The following is a 22,802-nucleotide window of genomic DNA, read 5'->3' as shown; positions in this document are numbered from 1 at the left end:
CTCTATTGTTTGGGGAGTTTTTGTTTGCCATATTAACCCATCCATCAGTCTGATTTAAAGTCTTTAGACACCATAATATATATATATATATATATATATATATATATATATATATATATATATATATATTGTCAGAGAGTAACACTTCTGCTTCTAGTCATTTTCTAATAGAGCCCTCATTTTCATTTGAAACCTAATGAGCACAATCATTACTGGCAAGATTACTATCAGGATTCTGACATTCTCGTCCCCACTGCATATAGCCATTAAAGTCTTTTTGCAACACTAGAGTCCTTTTCTAGTGTCTCCTACATACAATACAATTTCTGAGGTTTAAGGACCACAATACCATTGTTATGTACACCTTATCTGGTACCAATTCTCTGTGTCAGTTACTATTGTCATCATTGTGGCAACAGAAAAAACAAGGTAGGGGAAGACAGATTGATCTTAGCTCATGCCCATACTCAGAATGGGTTCAGTCTATGGTCATTTGGTTCTGTGCTCTGGTCACCTTGTGATGCAGAATGTTATGACAGTGGCTTCCTCCTGGGAAGAAGACTGATTGTTTTATAATGGACAGGAAGCAGAAACAGTGAGGAAAGGACCAGACATAAAGCATGACATTTGAAAACACATCCCCAGAGACCAAGTTCTCCCTACCAAGTTTTTACATGCGAAAGTTTACAAAGAGCTCTACTGGCTAGTCACCAAGGCCCCAGTACGTGAGCCTTGTGGAGAAACTTCCTATCAAAATCTTAACAATTCCCCTACAAGTCCAGTTTCTCTTAACTCTATACTGGAACAGGATTCTGAAGTAGTATTAGTAGGCTACACTGTAGGAATTCACCAGATGTCCATATTTCATCATTATCTGTTAAGTCACTAGTAAGAAAGTACAATATGCCCTTCAATCATTGTGTGTGTCTTTCTGTTGTGTATAAGCAGGCTAATTCTGTTTCCTCTGATATATATATATATATATATGCATATATATATGCATATATGTACACACACACACACACACACATATATATATATATATATATACACACACACACACACCTATGGCATAGTGCAATAAATTCTTACTAGATGAAGGAGGTTTTTTTTTTTCACTTCTGAGATTTTTTTTTCTTAATGGGTTGGACAAAGAAAAGAAAAATGTATGCATTCATTTGCTTTCCAATTTAGATAGGAAATAGATTGCTCAATAGCACTCTGTTTGGGAACAGATGATTCATGCTGACTACATCCAGCTACTGCAGTGGGTACAGTAACCTGAAAAGGAAGAGCAGAAGTGAAGATGGAATTCCTGGAATGAAGAGCTATGTTGCAGATTGACAGATGAAACACAGACTGATCAAGGCTCATGTGCCACCAGGAGGTTAAATTTGGAGCACTTGAGGATGGAATTGGAGAATCCTTACCCACTCCATCATTAAGTTAGCAGTAAGAAGGGCTGTCTTAAAAGAGTTGACATAATTCTTGTCCCCCCCCCCCGCATGCACATGCATAAATATAATTAAATATGAAAGGTGGTGAGAGTGGTTGAACATCTGTCTTTAGCTTTCAGATTTTTCACAGTCTGTTGATTAGGTTATGTTTTGTATTATTCCAATGTCCACAGCTGTCAAGTGGAATGGGAACATGCCTGCTGCATCAGGAAGCTGAGGTCTGCAGCGGCTCTTCATGTTCCACGTGGTAATAGCTGGTGACAGCTTCTACTCTGAACAAATTGTTTTCTGGTGGTTGATGGGTCTCAGCTGTTCTAACCTGGGAAGTGATGAGTTTTGCCTCCATTTGGAAAGCAAGATCTGTTTCCAATAGACTCTCTGGCTTCTTTGGGTGTTATTGTTTGTTTGATTAAAAAAAGTCGGTGAGCATGTGTGCATGTACATGCAGTGGTACTTTGGGCCATTTTAGATGGGAAGTAATGATTTTTTACTACATGACTATACCTGGCATTTTCCAAGGTCTGTCTGTTCCTGTTATAGAAGAGGGAGAGATGAACAAGAGGTGAAAGAGACATTTCAGACAATCTCATTCCTACTGCTCACTCAGAGATTGATTTCTCATCTCAACTCGGGGCGTTTGTTCCCAGTCTTAGGTCTTTCCCTTGTGAGTGAGGTTAGTCACACCAATATCCTCATGTAACTCCAAACAGTAAATCGCTAATTAAAATGGCAAGGTCTAGAGACATGAGGTGTCTTCTTTCATGGATGTTAATCTGACTTGATTATGTATGCTGTGAGTGTGTGTACATAGCACTGAATTTGAATATGTGCAAGAACGGAAGGTCTAGATGATTCCAAGAGCTTTCATCTTCATGCCTTTCTCTGGATAAAACTAGAGTTTTATATTAGGACCTAAGTATATTTTGACCCAAACATGTAAATACTGATAAATTGCTTGGCTGCTTATATTTTAATAACAAAAAGTACAATAAACATTGTCTATTGCTCAATAAATATTCTTCCTCTACATAATCCTGAACAATATAGTTTTTTTTTTTTTTTTAAGTCTACAGCCACTAACCAGGCCTTATGGTTCAACATTAAGGTGTGGCTAGTATGACTGAGGAATTAAATTTTTACTTTTATTTCCTTTAAACTAAATTAGTCATATATGGTTCTTGAGTGCAGAAATAGATCATTAATGATGAGCCATTAGGCTTTCAGCTAGTATAAATAAAAAGTGTATTTCTATAAGGATCATTTTCCTGAAAAGCCTGAGGCAATACTAATGTCACCTAAAAGGGAACAACTAGCTATCTGTAGCATCTGCTTTGAATGAGATTGAATCATAATCAACAACGAGATAGTTATAGGATAAATGTATATTTTATTATATAGCAATAATAAATAACATTTATTACCCATCTATGTAATAATTCTGGATGTGCACATATTTATCATCCAAATTTTACAGATAACAAATACACAGTATAGAAAAATTATGACTATGCCCAAATATAATCTAGATAATAAACACTGGACGAAGCTCAGCTCAGCCTGTCTCTAACACACAAACACAACTGCAGTTGCTATTTGGATGATGAATTTAAAAAGTCGGTTTATTTTAGGTGAGATTATTAAATCCTATATCTGAGTGCAGGGCTGCTGTTCTCTAAGGCACCCTTTCTTTTCTCTTCCTTGATGGTTATGATCAGAAGAAAATGCTGTCTGGATGCAAGCCCCACAGTACATAGTCCATAAAAGGAACTTGCATCATTCTTCCTATCATCATAATTAGGACATTACAGTTACCTCCAATTGCATGTGTGAAAGCAATCAGGAGGGTCACTGAGTCAGGTATGAATATCATAAAGTCGCACTACCCTCAATGTCGCCAGTGACAAATATAACACAAAATTATAGCTCTGAAGAAATAAAGGATCCAAACAGTGTAGCACAAATATGGGCTTATCTTGGCCAGAGTAACCAGGGTTATGTGAATATGTCTCTACTCAGAATCACTCAAATGGTATTTTTGAGCATGCTGACTGATATTTTCTAATTTTAGCTATTAAAAATGTTGTGCTTCATTGTCTAAATAATCATTACATGGGGAAGCAATGGGAGAATGGTTGTCTGTAAATTATACTGAATTATTAATTGAACTAGGAATTGTTTCTATGAACATTTCCACTGGGTACAGGGGCTGTTTGCTGTCATTCGTCTTCCCTAAAATGTACTTCCTGGCATTCCCACCCAAAGGACTTGTCAGCTACTAGCCTGGGTTCTGAGCGTGATGAAAACTGACCCACTGGTTATATTAACAGAGAAGAAAGAAACATCTACCACAATGCACTTAGCTGTCAGCCATATGATCTGAAGTAAATTCAATGAAATTGATTTGTTTTAATTCTTTAGTATTTCTAATTGTTCCCGTGCTGATTGCCAGTTAGCATTCATAGCACTAGATTCATGTTAACCATTTTCTAGCTCTTCTTTGTATTATCAGTAGGTTGTGATTTCTGAGCTTTTTTTTTTTTTTTTTTTTTTTTTTTTTTTTGCAGCACTGCAACTTTATTTGATATTCAGGTTAGTTCTCATCCACATCGACTGTCTGTAGATTTTTGAATGTGGTAACAAGCACATAAGTTACCAATGTGTAGAGCTTGCTTGGTGAATCCTCATCTTCATTACGTTTTCTGGACAAACGTACTCGGATGTGATATGGAACATTCCTTATTCCCTTGGCCCAGACGGCTTTATTGAGCCTGGTGTCAATGCGCACATCTGGAGTCCCCATTTCCTTCATGGCAAACTTCCGAATTTCTTTGAGTGCCCGAGGAGCACACTTCTTGAAGCCCACTTCATGGATGCGCTTGTGAATGAATGTTGATGGTGTATTCTCGGGTCACCACCTCGTTGTACAGAAGGCCCTTCTTCTTCTCGCCAACCTTCTTTGAGGGAGCCATTCTGCCGAGCCCAAATTGGAAAGGAAGGGCGCAAAGAATTGTGGGATGGAAAGTAGCCTTACAACTTCTTAATTGGATTGTTACCTCACTGTGGACACCTTAACATTTTTATGTTTCGCTGTGACACTTAAAATAGTTCTGAGGACACATGGTGCATTTGGCGAATTCCGACATGATCAGTATCTGGACCGGAAGAGGCAGTGACCTATCAGTTCAATTGCAAAGATTTACAGATGTGACCCTGTCTGCACTGAGATTAAAGTAAGGAAAGTGGAGAGATGGAGGCATGTAAGTCTGGAAAGTTATACAGATTTAAATAGAACAGCCATTGCATAGAGGTGTTGGTTATGGGAAGAAGCTGCTGAAGCTTAGTGTTGGGAAGTTTACATCTGAATAAAGTGAAGGTATTTTAGTTAGAACGGGTTCTATTGTTGTGAGAAAATACCATGATCAAAGGTAAGTTATAGAGTGAAAGATTGATTGCATGTAAAAGCTTATAGTCCATCATCTAGGAAAAGCAGGAAAGAAACTCCAGGGAGGAAACTGGAGGACAGAACTGATGCTTACTGGCTTGTATCTCATAGCTTGCTCAACTACCTAGGCATGGCACCATCCAGAATAGTGAGCTGAGTTCGGATACATCAATCATCAATGAAGAAAATGCCCCACAGACTTGTCCAAAGGCCACTCTTGTAGGGGAAAGTTCTCAATCAATGTTTCCCTTTCCAAAGTAACTTTAGCTTGGATCAAGTTGACATAAAATCAGATGTCATAGAAGGAGCAACCCAAGCCTATGAACCTGCTTGAGATGAAAAATGGATAAGCAATAGAACTAAAGATGAACTCAACTGCTACTACAGTCATGGGCTTTGTCTCTGCCAACATGAGGATAGCATCTTACTAAATAGCTGACATACCAGGTCAAATAACTTAGTAGAGTGTTTGTTAAATATAAATGTGTATTTAGTCATAGTCATATGAACCTATTAAGACTAGCAAGTGAAAGACAGGAAGTGTTCTTCTAGGTAAGCATACTAAATCAATAATTGGTGCATTCCACTTGTCTCCACAAGATGAAGATCCTGCTTCTTTCTTCTAGATTAGCTTATAAGGGGGTATCATATATGTACTTATTTGTGAAGTTGTTTGATAGAATACCTCTCTACCAGAAGCTACATGTATGCCTATAGTTCAGGTTAAGAATCAATAAGCTACCACTAGAAGTTATATGAGTGTAGGTTGAGTGTAGGTATTGAAAACCAAAATACCCGCAAAGAAGAGTGAAAGGGATAAATGCTAGAAATCAAAGTAAAGGATAGAGATGAAAGCAAGGACATTGCAAATGGTTTTGTCACAATCTGATGGTCCAAGTTTTGATATAGCAATGTTGTGTGAGGAATATTCTCCATGAGCATTTCTTATCCAAGGTTTCTATTGTATTAAACAAGTTAGGCCAAAACAAGCTTAAGTAACATTTCAAAAAACAAACAACCACAGTGGCACAAAGAGAAACTTCTCAACTCTATGTGCACAGTGGTATGTGTGCACAGTGGTATATATTTCAAGGGGTGTTATGGCTTAAGGTTTTTCATCCTAAGATTTTGCTCAGTCACTAGTGCATGTTTTTATATAAGCATGAAAACCTAAATATGTATTCATGCTTTATGCCAAAATAGTATATTTGACTTCCTAGCATCTGAGAGATAATTATTGGAGCTGAAGACGCAGTGCCCAAAGACTGTCTAGAGTAGTGGGCTTTAACCTTACTAATGCTGTGACTGATTAATATAGTTCCTTATGTTGTGATGATCTCCAATAGCAAATTTATTGTTGCTACCTTATAAGTTTGCTACTGTTATGAATCCTAATGTACATATCTGTGTTTTCTGATGGTCTTAGGTGACCATCAGAAAGAGTTGTTTGTCCTAAAGGGGTCTCGAAACACAGATCGAGAACTGCTGCCCTGGAGCAACTTACTCCATTCTGCAAGGTTACAGCTGGACTTGGCTGAACTCCCAACACCTCATGTCCAGATCTGTCAGGAACATAACCTGAAACGAGTAATTGAAAGTATTCAAAAAGTTCTCCAAAGAAAGGGATTAGAGTTGTGTGGGTACAGAATTTTAATCTTTCTTTGCTATTGTTATGTGCATGTATGCTTGCAGGGTCTACTTGGGTTTCCAAGATTTTTTCTGAGAGTTTTGTTTAGATTATTGCAGATTTTCATTGAGTTCCAAGTATTAATATTACAGAGATCTTTTCTATACTTTTTCAGCTTTTGTTTGATTGTCATCCTGTAAAATTTATAGTACAACACAGAACCCAAGACAATAATGTTATCGTAATAGATGGATGGATAGATGATAGATAGATAGATATGTAGGTAGGTAAGTAGGTAGGTAGATAGATAAATATATGACAGCTAGATAGATTTGATGGATTAATAGATGATAGTTAAAGATACATATGTGAATCATAGACAGCAATGAGATACTAAAAGGATATATATGAGACTTTTCTATTGCTATGATAGAATGCCCAACAAAAAGCAACTTAGGGGAGAAAGGATTTTGGTTTGGTTTGGTTGTTTGCTTTTGTGTTGTACTTACAGAGGGCTAGAGGCCATCATGGCAGGAAAGATGTGGCAACAACAGGAATGTAATAGCAGGAAGCTGATTGATCATAGGATGCTTAGGGAAAACAGCAAGTGAGGGTCCTTATAAAAGCCCAATCCCCATTCCCAATGATGGACTTCCTCCAGAAACTGTCTTTCTTCTAAACTTCCTATGACTTGCCCAAACACCACCACCATTCATGATGACCATCTTATATTCCAACTACAACAGTAACTATTCGGGAGTGACTGCTGACATATGCTCCAATACATACAGCTTTTCCCATTTTCATTTCATTGCATTGGCTATTGTATCTTTAAAGAAAATTGTGTATAGTTAAAATTACCTTGCATTGTATTTGTAAATTATTTCTTGTAGGTCTTTTCTTTCTTCATTTGCCTTTTCCATTCTTTTATTTTTAAAAACAAATTTGGGGGCATCCGTTATCAATGTCCTTCTTGCATTTTTTATTCAACTCTTTCCTTAAGGATCTCAATGAGGTTACTAAGTTTTTCTCACACAGATTTTGCAGATTTTAAGAAGCTTGGAAAATGGACTCAGCTCTTTGTATAAATTATTAAACACAGAAAAATGGTGTGCATCACTCTATAGATTTGCACAGGTCTCTTTTTCTGTTAACTGGTAGCACAGTGGAAAGAATAGTCAGAGTGCTAATAGATCAGGGAAAGAAGAAAAGAGTAGCCATTTATCTTAGATGGGAACTTGGGTCTAGTATCTCCACTCAGAGGTGTTCTTGGAAGAGGACAGGATAAACTTCTAACTATAATAAATGACCGCAGAAGATCGTTTGGGATCTTCTGTTTTCAAGAATAATTTATCTCTAAGTAAAGGCATTCTCATTCATCCACCTTTTTTCACTTGTATTCATATTAGGATACCAACGTGTCAGACAGGACATACAGTGTAAGCGAACAGCAACCTGAAGATGTAAGCGAATGACGTGAAGTGGGAAAGAACCCTGGAGAATTCAAACAAACCACTCCTGACATAAAACGATTTGAAGGAGTGTGGCTACAATGGTGACAGTGCATTTTCTAATCAGAGATGATTCTCTAGATTCCTTAAGAATGGAAAGAAAAAAATTATAAGCATACATTAAAATACAATTTCTTGGGTTTACTAGTAATTGCAGTTGTACCTAAATCAGATAAAAATCAAGGTATTACTCTTGTTGGAAAACTCCTAAGTCAGTGGGAAAGAGTATAATTCCAAAATACAAGAAAATATAAGAAACTGTCTTTCATGCTTATATAAGAAGCTATCTACAAACAGGAAACCATTTTATCTATGAGACAATCATGGGAGAAATATGAAGTACACAAATAAGCAGTAATGAACACTTGACCAAGAAAATACTGTTTGCATCATTTTAGATACAGAAAACTCAAAAGTAGTAGCATGAATAAGTGAGATGTAATAAAATGCCTGATGCTAAGCATTGACTAAACTACAAAGAGACAACACTGGCAGAAATGGTGTTGTTAAGAACACCATTACTCAGAGCAAGTAATGGACTCACATAAACTTCCCAATGAGCGAAACAAGAGCATGTAGGAGAAACTGTGAACTCTAATTTTGCTTCTGAACTTACATATTAACTAGGGTGTAAAAAAATTGTATAGTGAATATTTAGTCATTTGCCACAATTTGGTCTTATTCCATTATTTCCTGTCAGTGATCAATTATGTCAGTCACCCATAAAATGTTTTAAATATACCAGTGGTTACATCTCATAAACAACCAAGAACTCTTCTTTCTTAAGTATGAACACATGCATATCTGTCTTTCTGCTATTTAAAACTCACCATCCTTCTCATTCACTCCATCCCCAGATACATGTGGTCCTTCAGTAAAACATCTACGTCTTGGTGCCAGGTTCATAAGACTACAACCTCTGAAAGGCCTACTGTTCTCCAGATTCCTTGCCTAGTTGCTAAATTATACATACCATCTAAGGTGAAAGCCAAGTTATATGTCCCCAGTTCAACATTATCAAAGAAGACACTCTCCTGTGTCTCATTTCTAGTCTTTTGGGGAGTGATGTGGGTGTATGGTACACACATGTATGCATGGGTGAATATATCTTATTGTATATTGCCAGATAAGAACCCTATAGCTCTTCACCATACTTCCTCAAAAAAGGTTTTCTCACTTAACCTGGTCATTTTGCATGTAAAATGGCATTCTGCAATCCAAAATCCTTCTATTCCTGAATCTCAGGCCTGGGGTCACAGGTGTATGTGGTCTGGCCCTGATTTTTATGTGGGTGCTAAAGATCTAGACTCAGATCTTCATGCTTACAGCAAAAATACTCTTGTCCTCTGAGTCAGTTCTCTATCCATCCTCTATAATCTTACCTAAGTTCTGCATGGAGTTTAGAAGGAAATATATGGCCCACCTTTAGTCTTTCACACCATCCCACTTTCTGTTATTTGTGGACATGTGGGTAAAACACACTTAGCCAACTCACTTGAGTTACAATTTTGTGTAAACTTTCTGAGTCACTTGTTTTAAATATATTGTAGGTTAAACATGCCTGTAGAGTTTGATTTGGGAAACAATGGATGAAGCTTCATCACCTGTGTCTTTAACTCCTCTACACATACACTTACAGAAAATATACACATCCCTCAAATTTCTCATGGTTTGCTTATATATTTTCTTATACTCACAGTGCCTTAGCAATGCTTTTTTCCCTTTTCTCTGTATGTTGTCATGGTTATGAAGGTTTTTTAGAGTTTGTTTTGGTGTTTATGAAAAAGTAACTATAACTTTCTATAATCTTTCTTTTATAAATAACATTTATTAATCAAGAGTAAAAATTTATATTTCATTTCCTCTCTCCCATTTTTTAAATCACCTTATTTAATTGAATTTTGGTAATAGATGATAAAGGAATTATTATCAATACTATTTCCCTGCATTTGCTTAGTGTTAGCATTCTAACATTCTAAATGTTTAGTATTCTTTCTGTAACCACAATTCCTACACTTGTTATACCTCAGTTGCATAATTAAATTAGTTTGATGACATTTGACTGCAGACCTGATTTTAATTTTCAGTGAGGTAATGGTTTAGAAATAGTTTGTGAAGAATTTCTTTATCTTAGTTCTCAGATGTTTGTACTGAGTCCCCCAGGAAAAGTTTTACCAATGTAACAATTTCAATGATCATCCTAAGTGAATACACATATGTTTAAAATTCACATCCCTATCCCATGACAGGAACCAGTGTTTGTAGAGGAAGACAGAAACATTTTAGTTACAGAAAGGATTCTAAAGGCAATAACATGGACTAGTTCAATAATAAGACTCAGAAATAGGCTACCACTGTATTTGAAGCTTTGCCATTTATTATATAAGGTAATTACTAATATATTCTGTTAAATGGAGATTAAAAGGGTGGTTATAGGTTTCATGAGGATTATAAATAATAAACATTTAGAACCATTTGGTCACATAGTATGTATTCAATGAAAGATACTTATTGTTATTATGCGTCTTAACAGTTACTAGTTGGTTTGGGTGCAAAATAGCACCTAGTTTTCAGCCTCAAGATCAATAATGACATTAAATGAGTGTATTTTGTCTGTGTACTATGATGTCTATTAATGGTTTTGTCCCTTTCTTTTGTCTCTTGGAGTTTCTTTCTTTGAGTAAACATGTTGAGTTATATTTTTGTTAACTATGGTATATTTTTATGTATATATTTTTGTGACTGTTTCTTCTCATCCTCACATATATAGTGCTAAAATGTGTTTACTAAAGTAATATATATTCAGAGGAAGGTACAATTTGAGAAATGTCTACAGTCTGCTCACATGCACAGTCAGTGTCTAAATCACAGAGTTAAAAAAACAAAACAAAACAACAATCCTAAAGCTTAGAAGCTGTTCTTACTTGCACCCATCCCCATCACATCTGACTGAGGCTATTACTCTGACTCCAAACCCTGCATATAAGTGCATCAGTGCATCATCTTGTCTCCTTACTCTGAACAACTGCACTCACGCAAAATGGTGCTTTTTTGGTGCTGGCCTTTGATAATTTGGAAATTTGTCTTTCTAGGCCTTTAAAACTGGTCATCTATTTAAACAATCCAATTAATGCAGAGCTTCATAAATAAATGAAGAAAATATAGCATTACATATGGTCAGAGTAAAGGGAGAACTGATAAGTATCTTCTTTTATTTGTGATATGTTTATATAATTATCTCCCAAAAGAGTGGGTTTTCTTTTAAAAAAAGAAAAGTGTTCTGATAATCAGTATGTTTCTAATTCTCAAGCATAGCTTGCCTAACTTCTATCTAGTTTTAAGAAATTTTGTCCTGTAGAAGTCACGTGATGTCTTCCTGACAGTATGTCTTATTTCCTGGATCATCCACAAAGGCAAGTTTTTGTTGATCCCCCAAACTTTTATTCTCCTCTGCATCTCTTTCTTTCAGAGTTCTTCTGTCAGTTCTCCTTGTCTGAATCCTCAATGTTCCTAATGTCTGTGCAGCCATGTGACTTGTATCCAGTACACCATACAAATAATACAAGTCCTTCAAAACATACTTGTGTCTGAAGCATAAAACAAGGCGCCACAAAGCCATCATTAGCGACAGGAACATAAGCTATTGGAAATACTACTTAGGTGTGTATTTTCAGTAATGTAATGCTAGAGGCAAGGAGGGTTTATAGAACTCTATAAAGTAGTTTAAATTGCTTGGGGCAAAAAAAAACCCCAATAATAATAGAAAGTAAAACCAGAGCAGTATCGAAGTGATGGCTGGGAGTTGTGGATGGATTGTGTGAAACCAAGACGAGTTTCTAATGGTTCACCTGGGTCATCATTTCTGATGTAGAAATTGTTCCCTTTCAAGGAAGATTCACAAAGTATTTTAAAAGAATAGGCAAAAGAGAATTTATTAGGTAGAAAGAAGAGGATCCAGGTAAGTAGAAAAGTAAAGTGGGTTGCTTCAGTCCACAAAGGGACATATTAAACAGATAGTGCTTGAATTTATCCTGTTACTATTAGAGTGTTAAGAGAATACAGGTGATGGTTTGATAGGAACAGATTACTGCTAATGATTGACTTGAAATACAAAGGACTGAAGGAAGAAATAGGTTTGAGCTGTTGTCTCATGAGAACTGCCAACCATCTTTCTGTCTATTACTTGTTCCTAGTATACCAGTTTTAGATGGCTGATACACACTGTCCAGACTACAGATTCTACTCACAGGCTGACAGATTGAGTAAGGCACCTCTATGATGGTGGATGGTGGGGTCAACTTGTATTCACCTGTTGCTGTGGGAAACCTAAGGATCACACAAATTGTTTTCCTTCCCTGGTGGGACTTCTCTGAATCTTCTTAACAGTAATTTTACATCTTGGATTTAAAAATGCCTACTATTCAAGGTCACTATGTCATTCTCATTAGACAAACTTGCTTTTTGTTTCTTGAAGAAGGTTAAAGACTCTGTACGTAGTTTCTATGAAGACCTCCTCTCCCTCACTAAGATAAAATTTGATGTAACTTTAAAACTGCATTTCTCTCCAAGGTTCAGAAATGAGAAGTCCCTTTTTCCTTCAGAATACAACTTTATCTACCTATTATCTTGACCTTGTAGCCAAATACTTGCAGACATTTTAATCTCTTCACTCATGCTCCTCCTTATGACTTTAATCACTCCTGTTTTATTAAATTTAGCTTATATTTTCCTATACTAAGTCCTAAAATTAACCCTAGATTGAACAAAAACCTACTGCTTTGCTAGATTAGCAGCCTAGCTCTACATAGGGAATCCACAGTGAGCTAAATCCTTCAGCTAAAGACCTGTGGTCCATCATTCATTTGTAACTAATACTTTTGAGTCCTGACATATGATTATTTTGTTCTTAAGTTATAGTCAAACACCCTTAATGTTACAATTGATTTAGGTGCACCATACCTCTGCGGAGGTCCCAGAAGTTATTAACCTTTCCCCTGCCACTGTCATTTGGCTCCATCTTGGATTTTTGCCCTGCATCTTGAGAGCACACATGGGATAGATAGCTCTGTGGGCCTCTATCTGTGTCTATAAAAATAACTCTTTCTTTGCTAGTGAAGAGTTTTGACTCAATTGGCCCTTTTCTATCTCAGGATAAATCTACTTGCATTTTAAGGTCAAGTGCTCAAAAATATTTTCTAGATTTTTTTTTGTTTGCTTGATTGGATCAACTCAGGCCCTTTTTTTTTTTTTTTTTCATCGTGTAAAACTTGCCTTGTCCCTTTATTATTCAAGATTTTGAAACTATAAAAAGGAGTAAAATACACAGTATTCCTGATCTGGTGGAACTTGCATGTGTGAAGATAGAAGGAGAGAGACTAGCAGAGGAACAAAAGAAAACATACATTTTAGAATGAATAAATATTAAAAAGAAAAACATTTCAGCTGCTATAACTAGGTAGCTCTGATAGTAATATTGGTCGTGGCACTCTCTTCAAGTGGACCTATTTACTTGTGTGATTCCCGTCTATCCCTCTGAGTATGTGCTGACTGCTGACTTCAACAGTGCTCAGTTATGGGCAAGGTTTTGTCAAAATAAATATAAAGTAACACAAGTAAATGAAAGCATGAATAAATGTCACCTTTTAACTCTGAGAATCTCAGACATGTATTCTCTAAGATCATCAAGTCTACGCTAGTGCTTAAGTCAAAACTCAGTGAATTTAAGAAGCTCATGTCTGATAACAGGTCTGATACATAATATTTATGGGGAATTGTGGATAGCATGCATGAAACTAAGAGTTTTAAAATACCCCAACAGTTACATGAAATGGTCATAGTATTTGAATTGTTACCACATCATTAGTGTAGGGTGCAAATATCTATCCCATTGAAGTAAAGGAAGTCAGGAAGGGGAGTCTTCCAATACTATAACCCTTCCTTGTTGTTAGCTAGGGGCTTGGTTTCCTCCTAATATTCTATCATCAGGAAGAAGAAATTCACTGTATTTTTGATGTCTCATATTACTGTGTTAAGTAAGGTATCATAGAAATTAATATATATATATATATATATATATATATATATATATATATATATATATGGAGATAGGGATGTGGCTCACTATTGGAAAACTTGTCAATCATATTGAGGTTCCAGAATTAATCCCTACCACTTTACACAGAATTTTTAGTTTACCTAGCAGAGAGGTAAATGTATGAGATCTCTCTCAGTCTTCTTGAGGCTAAGTCAAGAGGACTACAAGGTTGATGCCAGTCTGAGATACATATCAAATACATTCCTCAAATAATCACATATGTAAATCAACTAATAATTATGTATTTAATGAGAAAACAAACTTCACATGGGAGAATGCAACATTGGAGACACTCGCATGGCCGCTTGGGCAAATTGAGAAATCATTCAAATCAACTATGCAGCAATATGAAGATCAAAGCTCTAGCTGCTTAGTTGTAGTTTGCCTTCCCAACGTTTATGTTATCATCCTGTGTTCTTGGATAAAATGGTTCAAGGGATGTCAGAAAACAATTCTATCATCTCTTCTGTTGCTAATAATAAAGAAAAGAACTCTGAAGATGACAATAGATATGCCTAGACATATCACCTACTGGCTCCACACAAGACAGGCTCACACAGCAGCAGACTGGAACCGTGAAGCAGATCTCCGGCGTTGAGCCTGATGGATGAAGTGTTCACATAGCAGTTTCTAGATATTTCTCTTTGGCCTTTAATGAGCTACTGCTGAGAGTGGTTTTGTTATCTCCACTGGAGCCTCAGAATAGGCGCTGCGTGGTCAGCAAAAGATTAATAAGACACAAGATGTGAAAATTGGATGTTTTAGACTAATTCTCTATATCCAAGCCACATTTGTGAAGGGATGGGTGTAACAAAAATTGGGTATTAAAGATGCCCTCTTTTACAACAAAGTGGACATAAGAAAACACCTGTCAGTGTATTGACATAAAATATACTCTGAATGATTGGCATGTATTCCTATGTTTAGAGCATTTGTGTCACTGACTACAGACTGATAATTTTCTGTCTTTAAAATGTTGAAGGCTAATTTTATGTATCAAATTGAGTGGGCTGGAGGATTCCCAGAAATTTTGTCAAGCAATGATTGGGTTACATCCGAAGGCATTAAACAACTGATATTTCAGTTTCAGACAACTGAGCAGAAGTTCCCCTCTCCTTACAGGAAGCCAGTTCAGGAACTCCATTGTCTGCATAATGCATGTGTGGCAATACAATTACTCAGGCTTCCTATTCTAATATAACTCTTCCCTAGGAATACCATCGCAGATGCAGCCATAGTGATATCTGGACAAATATCAGGTAACTAGTTCTCAAACCATCATGGAGACTTTATTTAATGTCATTTTTTGAATGTTACATACATCAGTACTAAATTTACATAATTTCTAATTCCTTCCAACCTTTTAAGTGCCCCTGTGTGTGTGTGTGTGTGTGTGTGTGTGTGTGTGTGTGTGTGTGTGTGATACCAAAGAATGTTAAGGGTACAATAGGATAGGATAGAAGAGGTAAGGAGAAATGGAAGGGAAGGGAAGGGAAGGGAAGGGAAGGGAAGGGAAGGGAAGGGAAGGGAAGGGAAGGGAAGGGAAGGGAAGGGAAGGGAGAAGAGAAAGCATTACAAGCTCTTTCTTCCCTGCTGTGATATCACAGAAATTTAGTGATAAACTAACTAAATTCAGGAGTTAACAAGCCCTTGCCTTGTGTCAAACTGAGTGTAACAAACACAGTAACTATTGTGAAGAACTCTCATACCCAGGAACTTACAAAAAACTGTAGAATATTTCTAGTTTGCTTTAGACTGTTTGAAAATTTGAGAAAAAAATCCTGCTTCTAATCTAAGCAGAAGCCTATTATTTAGTAGTCTTTTTCTTAATACTTATTATTTCCTGTGCTAAAACCCATAATCTCAGAAAAGTGACACTGTTCCAGGTTTATTGTGAAATATGTAGGAGCAAGTCAACCATGATGGCACACATGTGTAATCCTTGCACTTGGGAAAGAGAAGCAGGAAGATCAGAAGTTCAAAGCTATCTCAGACTGTGTAAGGAGTTCAAGCCCAGCCAGAGCTACATAAGACTGTGTTTTAAAGGGAAAATTATGGAGAGGAATAAAATAGAATTCTCAAAAAAAAAAAATGGAAACTTAAATGGCCTTTCCTCTTATTCCAAGTGTTTGTATATGGTGACCAAACTGCTAGCAGAAGAACTGCTCTCTGAGGAACTAAACACAGGAACCATCTCTCCACAAATCAGAAATGCCTATCTTAATGCTGTAGTCATTGTTCCTGTCAATGAGAATCCATCTAACTCAAACTGATCCGCCTTAGCAAGGAGACTCACTTATGGAGAGACATCATTCCTAGGTCAATTATCTTTCTTAGTGTGCCTAATTTCAGTAACAAGTATAATGTCTCAATATTGAAACATGCCAACCCTGTCTGATGTGTATTTACAGCATTATTGAATGGTGTATGTATACTATTTATCTCAAAGATGTTAAAGGCAAAGGGAACACTATAGAACAAGGCCAACTCTCTGGTAAGCAGACAAGTTGGAAACAAATCACAGAACAGCCAGACTCTGCTTTATGTCAGATCATAGATGCTTAGTATCTTGTCGTGTAGTAGGAAGCATCTGGGTGGGGGGAGTCACCTGACTCATTACAAGCTAAAAAAATCTACCTCCTCCCATTTGATGGTTCATTCATCCATATATTTGTTCGTCGTGTATACTTTAACTTTCACTATGTGCCAACTCTTGAGCATGCTGTCTATCCAATAAATATACACATTGCAGTTCATGGTGTTCACATAAGTTTTAAATATTTCCCAAGATTATAGCCCTTGAACTGGGTATAATTTGCTTATGTTGCCTCTTCTCTCCCATCAAGTTCTTACTGCTTTCCTATACTCACTCAACAGGAACCCTTGTGGACTTAATTCCCTAATGCTTAACTTGCACACAGAGTTCAAAATTTATCTTCTTCAGAAAACCTGTCTGAAAACCCCTACCTTTCTCAGGTTCTTAAACAAGCTGTACTTAATACCTGATGCCATTCAATGAGGAGCTTCTGCCTAAATATTCCTCTTTATTTGATTTTTTTCCTGACTGACCTGTAAACTTTGAGACAAAAAAATCTAAAATAATAATTTATTTTTTCTTCAGTAACATAAACAAAATTTTTGAACCATAGTGTTTAGTAAATTAAGGAGTCTGCATGTGAGACATTGACTGTCCCTGTCCCTAGCTGGTTCTAATTGGTAAATAAAGTTGCTGGTGACCAATGGCTGGGCAGGGAGGCAGAGGTGGACTTTAGATTTCCCAGGCAAAGGAACCATAGGAAGGAGGGGATTTTAGAATCCCGATGGGGAAGCAGTAAGAGCAAACCTGTGAGCTGCCATAGCAGAGAAAGCATACAACCACAGAAGAATTAGGGAAGAGTAGCCCCAAGGGCCACTCTACCACTGGGTCTTGGGTAGCACAGATGAAATATAGATTTTAGTAAGTGATAATTCAGGAATATGTGAGGGGTGACGTTAGCTACACAGAGTAGCGCATATTAAAAATGAGGCAGCATGTGTGTGTGTGTGTGTGTGTGTGTGTGTGTCTTTCATTCTGAACCCAAAACATTTGAATGGGTGGCAAGGAGTGTGAATGCAGGCACCAGGGAGTTTAGAGATTAACTTATTACCGCATCAATTTTTACACATATCTGGGTTGTTTTTTTTTCTCTAGTAAAACTCTGAATCTATCCTTGCTCACCTTTATCTAGTGCCAGTAAAGAGAATCCCATTGATTTACAATGATCTTTATTACTGCTAATAGTGATTTGTCAACCCTGGGCTTTGACAAAAAAGCAGATGGATGCTGTGAGCAAGTATTTTCATTCAGGATGACATGATTTCTCAATTGCATTAAAACAAACAAAAAACCACATAAAGGATAACAATCTATCTTGATACCATTTGTTTGCCTATTTTTGCCAAATGCAGTGGGTTCAACATTTGAAGAGAATGCTATTTGTCCCCTACGTTTTTTTCCTTTGTGCCACTCTGTCAGCTTGTATCTTGTTGAGATTTGATGGTGACCTCACAGATACCTTATTAATAATGAAGCAGAGGGGCTCAGCAGAGCTTGGACTTCGGGTAATAAATCAAACCACAAGTGCTACGTTTGCAGATTTGGAATTTAGAGAGATATAATAACTAAGATTGAGAGTCTGGTGGGAGGTAAAACTAAGGAGGGGTGGAGACTAGCTTTCATAGGGCTGGTTAGTACTCATGGATATTAATCACTTTTATATGTTACATTCCTAATTGATGTTATTTTTTCCAGTTACACTGTAATTGAATTTGAAAAAAAAAAAAAGAAAGAAAGAAAACCCGATTGCTCAGATGTCAAGTTTAGATTTTACATGGTGCTTCTGCTCAAGCAAGTTTAGCCATATAGCTCAGGCCATTTGCAATGATGGATAATAAGGAAAACTACGTGGTGCCTAATGATATGCAGGGCAGGAAATATGCAGCATAGAAGATTGCATGGTGGTGATAAAGGAGGAGTAAGAGTGTGGAAAGTGAGCATGTGGATTTTAACTAGTCAATTAACCACCATGCAATTTAGTTCGTTTATCAGGAAACTTCTTTAAAACAGCAGGGAAGATAATTGCTACTGTAGTTCTGTGTCAATATACTAGTGAAATGCAGTCTGTTCCCCATGAATTCTGTGCCTGACACTGTGCTGAATAGGAAGATAATGGAAAGTGTTCAGGTCACATCTTTATTCATATAAGCATCATTGCCTGGTCTGCATAGCATAGTTCAGAGTTTGCAGCCAGCCAGCCAGAACCTTTTGGAGATTTTCAGGAAAGATGCAGATTCTGTGCACAATTGCATTATATTCACTATAATCTGGCTTATGGTGGAGAAGTAGTGTATTCTTAGGTCAGGTCTTTGATATCCCCTGAGAATATAAATGGTTGGTATTTGATGTAAGGACAAACTGATTGATAAATGGCCCGAGTCATTTTATTACAATTAGGAAAGTCCATTCACAGCTTAAATATGCCGAACCAAAGTGATTACAATTTGTTAAGCTTTGAGGTTGACCTTTGATAATATAAATACTATTTACTCCATGTGAGTTCATATATTGGTAGAAGAACTGAGTAATAAATGTCTATAAATGGAAAGATCATTTGCCCAGGTTCTCATCCCCATTCAGCAGCCTAGGGCAGAAGCTGTTTGACAATCTTCCTATATCTTCCCTGGGTGTTAGAAATCTCTTCCTGATCAGTACTATATACATTCTTGAAAATACCTCCATCCTCTGCCATGCAAATCTTGAAATGTAAAACATTTGCTAACAAGTTCTTATATTGCACAAAGACCCTGGGACTTCAAATGTCACACATCATATGTTTTTTACTTCAAAAATGAGGGAGAATGCCAGCCCTAAGTAGAGGATTGGTTTCTCCTGGTCTTCAGTCTGCCCTGGAGTTGGGAATAAAAGTAGTTGAGTGCTGTTAGAATATGTCCACTGGGGACTGAGTTCCCTGGGATTAAGGAGCTGGAAAGTAGTATCATTTGACCTCTGTTGGGGAGGAGTCCCCCAGCTGATCTAACAGTTCATATCTAATGGATGTGCTCTTCAGTGCCTCTCTGTAAGGCATGATACCTTTGACAGCATCTTTGAAATTACAGCACTTTGTTCTAGTTTCCCAGGAAATGCTCTAGTAGCTGTGTAGGCTCTCTTGGGTTTCTCCTTTCTTTGCTGTGCTGTGAAAATACACACTGCATATGCATTGTTATTGTCACTGTTGGTAAGGACTGAGCAAGCATGAATTTCTACATCATCATCATCTAAGCCGGGCAGAGGACAGCAAATCCCGCCAGCTTATAATAACAGTCTGTATGTAAAACAGTCAAGGCAAAAAAAAAAAAAAAAAAAAACCTATAAAAAATGTGGTAATGTGCAAAACTACATCCCTCATGTACACCAGCATGGTCATCAAAGTGAGTTAGCTGCCCATTAAGTTCTCCATCTTGCACAAAAAGCCACAAATCACAGTAAAAAAAAAAAAATAGTTAATGCATATAGACTGTTTTAGGCATGAGAAGTGAATATACAACGTAGTATTTATTAATGTGGAATGCTGATACCCAGGATTCTGAGTGATGAAAATAACATCCAAAGGAGGCAATGATGATATTTGGCCGAGGTAGATACACTTAAACCCTTCAGCTCATGAATACGTTACCCAGTGGTCACTATATGCTGGTCACCAAGAGCAAAGCAATTGTTAAAGATTGTGCATACAATTACATAGCCTTGCTGCATATTACAAAATGGGCTGTCTATATTTTTAGCGAAATAATTCCTTTTTGTGTTGAATGTTGTTAGTTGGCTTTTGGCAGCTTCACCTATTTATAAATAAGCTTGATTAAAAAAAAAATGAAAGAGTAAGTGTGGAAGTTGCTAAAGTAGGTGGCTTCTGTTACAGAATTTTGAGGGATGTTTGAGATTTTTTTATCTGCACTAACTAACTGTTGTGTGGTTATTTCACCTGACCCATTCAACTAAGGCCTCACAAGCACAGGAAAATAAACAGCCACTATCAACAAACTTACCTTTGCACCCCAGGGCTGAGTTCATCTCCCCCTTGTGATGATTAATGTCGATTGTCCATTTTCAAGCTCTGCAATCACCTAGGAGACAAGCTTTCAGATGTGTTTGAGAGGGACTGTTTAAATCACGTTAGCCTCTGAGTGTGCCTGTGAGGGATTACCCTGATTAGAAAAAATAAAGGTGGGAAAATCCACTGTAGAGGAAAGAGGTGACCTCCAATCTTAGGCTGCAGAAAACTAAGGGAGTTATTGAAGCATGAGTGTGCACTTCTCTCTGCTTCTTGAGCATATATAAGATGTGGCCAGTAGCTTCAGGTTTTTCCTCATCAACATCTTTCTCATGGAGAAGTATATCCTTCCTCAACTCTGATCCAGGAGTAACCTGTCCTTTTTTGAGTTTTTTTTTTTTTTTTCTTTTTTCCTCAGTCAGGGTATTTTCTCAGAGCAACGGGAGTAGTAACTGAGACACCCCCTGATAAGCACTTGCAAACAGAGGTGGCACATCAGTGTGGCATTGCCCTTCTCTTGAGAACTTCAGGTATTGCTTAAACCTTTGGATGATTATAAGACAACCATTTTATGTCATATTGAAATGCCTTTGAGCACATATTATAGTCACAAAGGTCACAGAATAATTATTCTATATCCAGGTCTGTCCATCTCTTGGGCAGCCAAAAGCTTGACTATATTAAAGTTAATGCTATGCTTTCAGGAGTCCTTGTACTCCTCAGGAGAACCCTCTGCACATTTGTACATCAAACACCCAGTTTATCCGTCATGCCCTCAAATGGAGATCCCCTTATAAAATCACTTGGCTCATCACTTCCCTTTTATATTTTGAGAATTATCTCCACCCACTTACTATACATGATACATTACATTAGTATTTGTTAAGACTATCTTAATTTGGTTGTGGAGACTATGTGACTGCAGTCAGTTAGGAAAGATGTTTGGCCATGTTTCCATATAGAAAGTATGTGGCCCCAAAACAATAGACAAACAATTCGTGCATATAGTAATAACCAGTAAAACTCATAGTTTTAGCCATAGGTGTGCTACGGACTCAGCAGAACAAGAACATTAATGTATTCTTTCTCTCGACTTTTTGCATCACCAAACAAGAAAGTAGTCACAAAACAACTGGAAACTGAATCAGTGGTTGGTTAGTGAGTTGGTTGATAAGCTGGATATTTAAAAGTCATGAAAAAAAAAATCAAAGAAAATATCTGAGACTGGATGCTTTTTGAATAATTTAGATCTCAAGACTTTGAATCAGACTTCCTGGGTTATTAAATTAATCAAACAATCATTGGTCTAGTTACAGAGATTTAACATTAGTTGGAAAAGCCACTGGCAATCACAACTGAATATTTTAAAACAAATTCTATACATAGAAAAGCTGTGCGGAGACAAAGCTGGATGTGTTCATCCAGCTTTATCCTCAAATAACCAGGAGGTCAGATGTGTTCAGGACATAATAACCGTTTAGACAAAGGACTGGCTGCCAAAGCTGACAGACCAGTCTTACCAGCTATGGATAGACCAGATTGTCAATAGCTTCACTACACTGCTGCTCTTGGCTCAATCTTCTGTGCTGTCTACCTTTAAAAGCCTATTATTAATATATGTGTATCTTCTATGAATAATATATCTCATCGACTTTATCATTTTATTAATTAACTCTAATGGACTTTGCAATTTTGATCAGTCTTTGTCATTGGTACCTGTTTTCTAACCTGCATCTTACATGCTATTATGGTAAGTGTGTAATGCTAGGTACATAATCTTCTTCACTCCATACTTTCCAAGAAACAAATTTATTCTTGTGATTCATACCCTGACTTCTGTGGTTAATAATACTTATATCTATATTGCTAGCCACAATTTGCTTTCTGGTTTTAAATTTGAATATGTAAACTTCTGTCGGATATTTTTGATTAATTACATCACATAAATTGTAATATTCTGTATTTTAATTTCACCTTATTTTTGACCCTGTGATGTATTTTTATAGTATTCCAGGACTCACTGAATGGCATTATTATTCACCCCACCTCTCAGCCAGAATCCTGGTAATCATCTTTTGTTTTTC

General features: G+C 36.9%; 1 pseudogene; it reads right to left on the bottom strand.

Moving 5' to 3' along the window:
* Positions 1-4,030: 4,030 nt before the first annotated feature.
* LOC117717170 (large ribosomal subunit protein eL31 pseudogene) lies at positions 4,031-4,441 on the bottom strand (annotated as a pseudogene).
* Positions 4,442-22,802: the final 18,361 nt, after the last annotated feature.

The sequence above is a fragment of the Arvicanthis niloticus genome, chromosome 11 (assembly GCF_011762505.2).
Source record: "Arvicanthis niloticus isolate mArvNil1 chromosome 11, mArvNil1.pat.X, whole genome shotgun sequence".
Classification (NCBI taxonomy): domain Eukaryota; kingdom Metazoa; phylum Chordata; class Mammalia; order Rodentia; family Muridae; genus Arvicanthis; species Arvicanthis niloticus.
The sequence above is the reverse complement of the archived record's forward strand: the minus strand, read 5'-3'. Positions and strand labels throughout refer to the sequence as shown.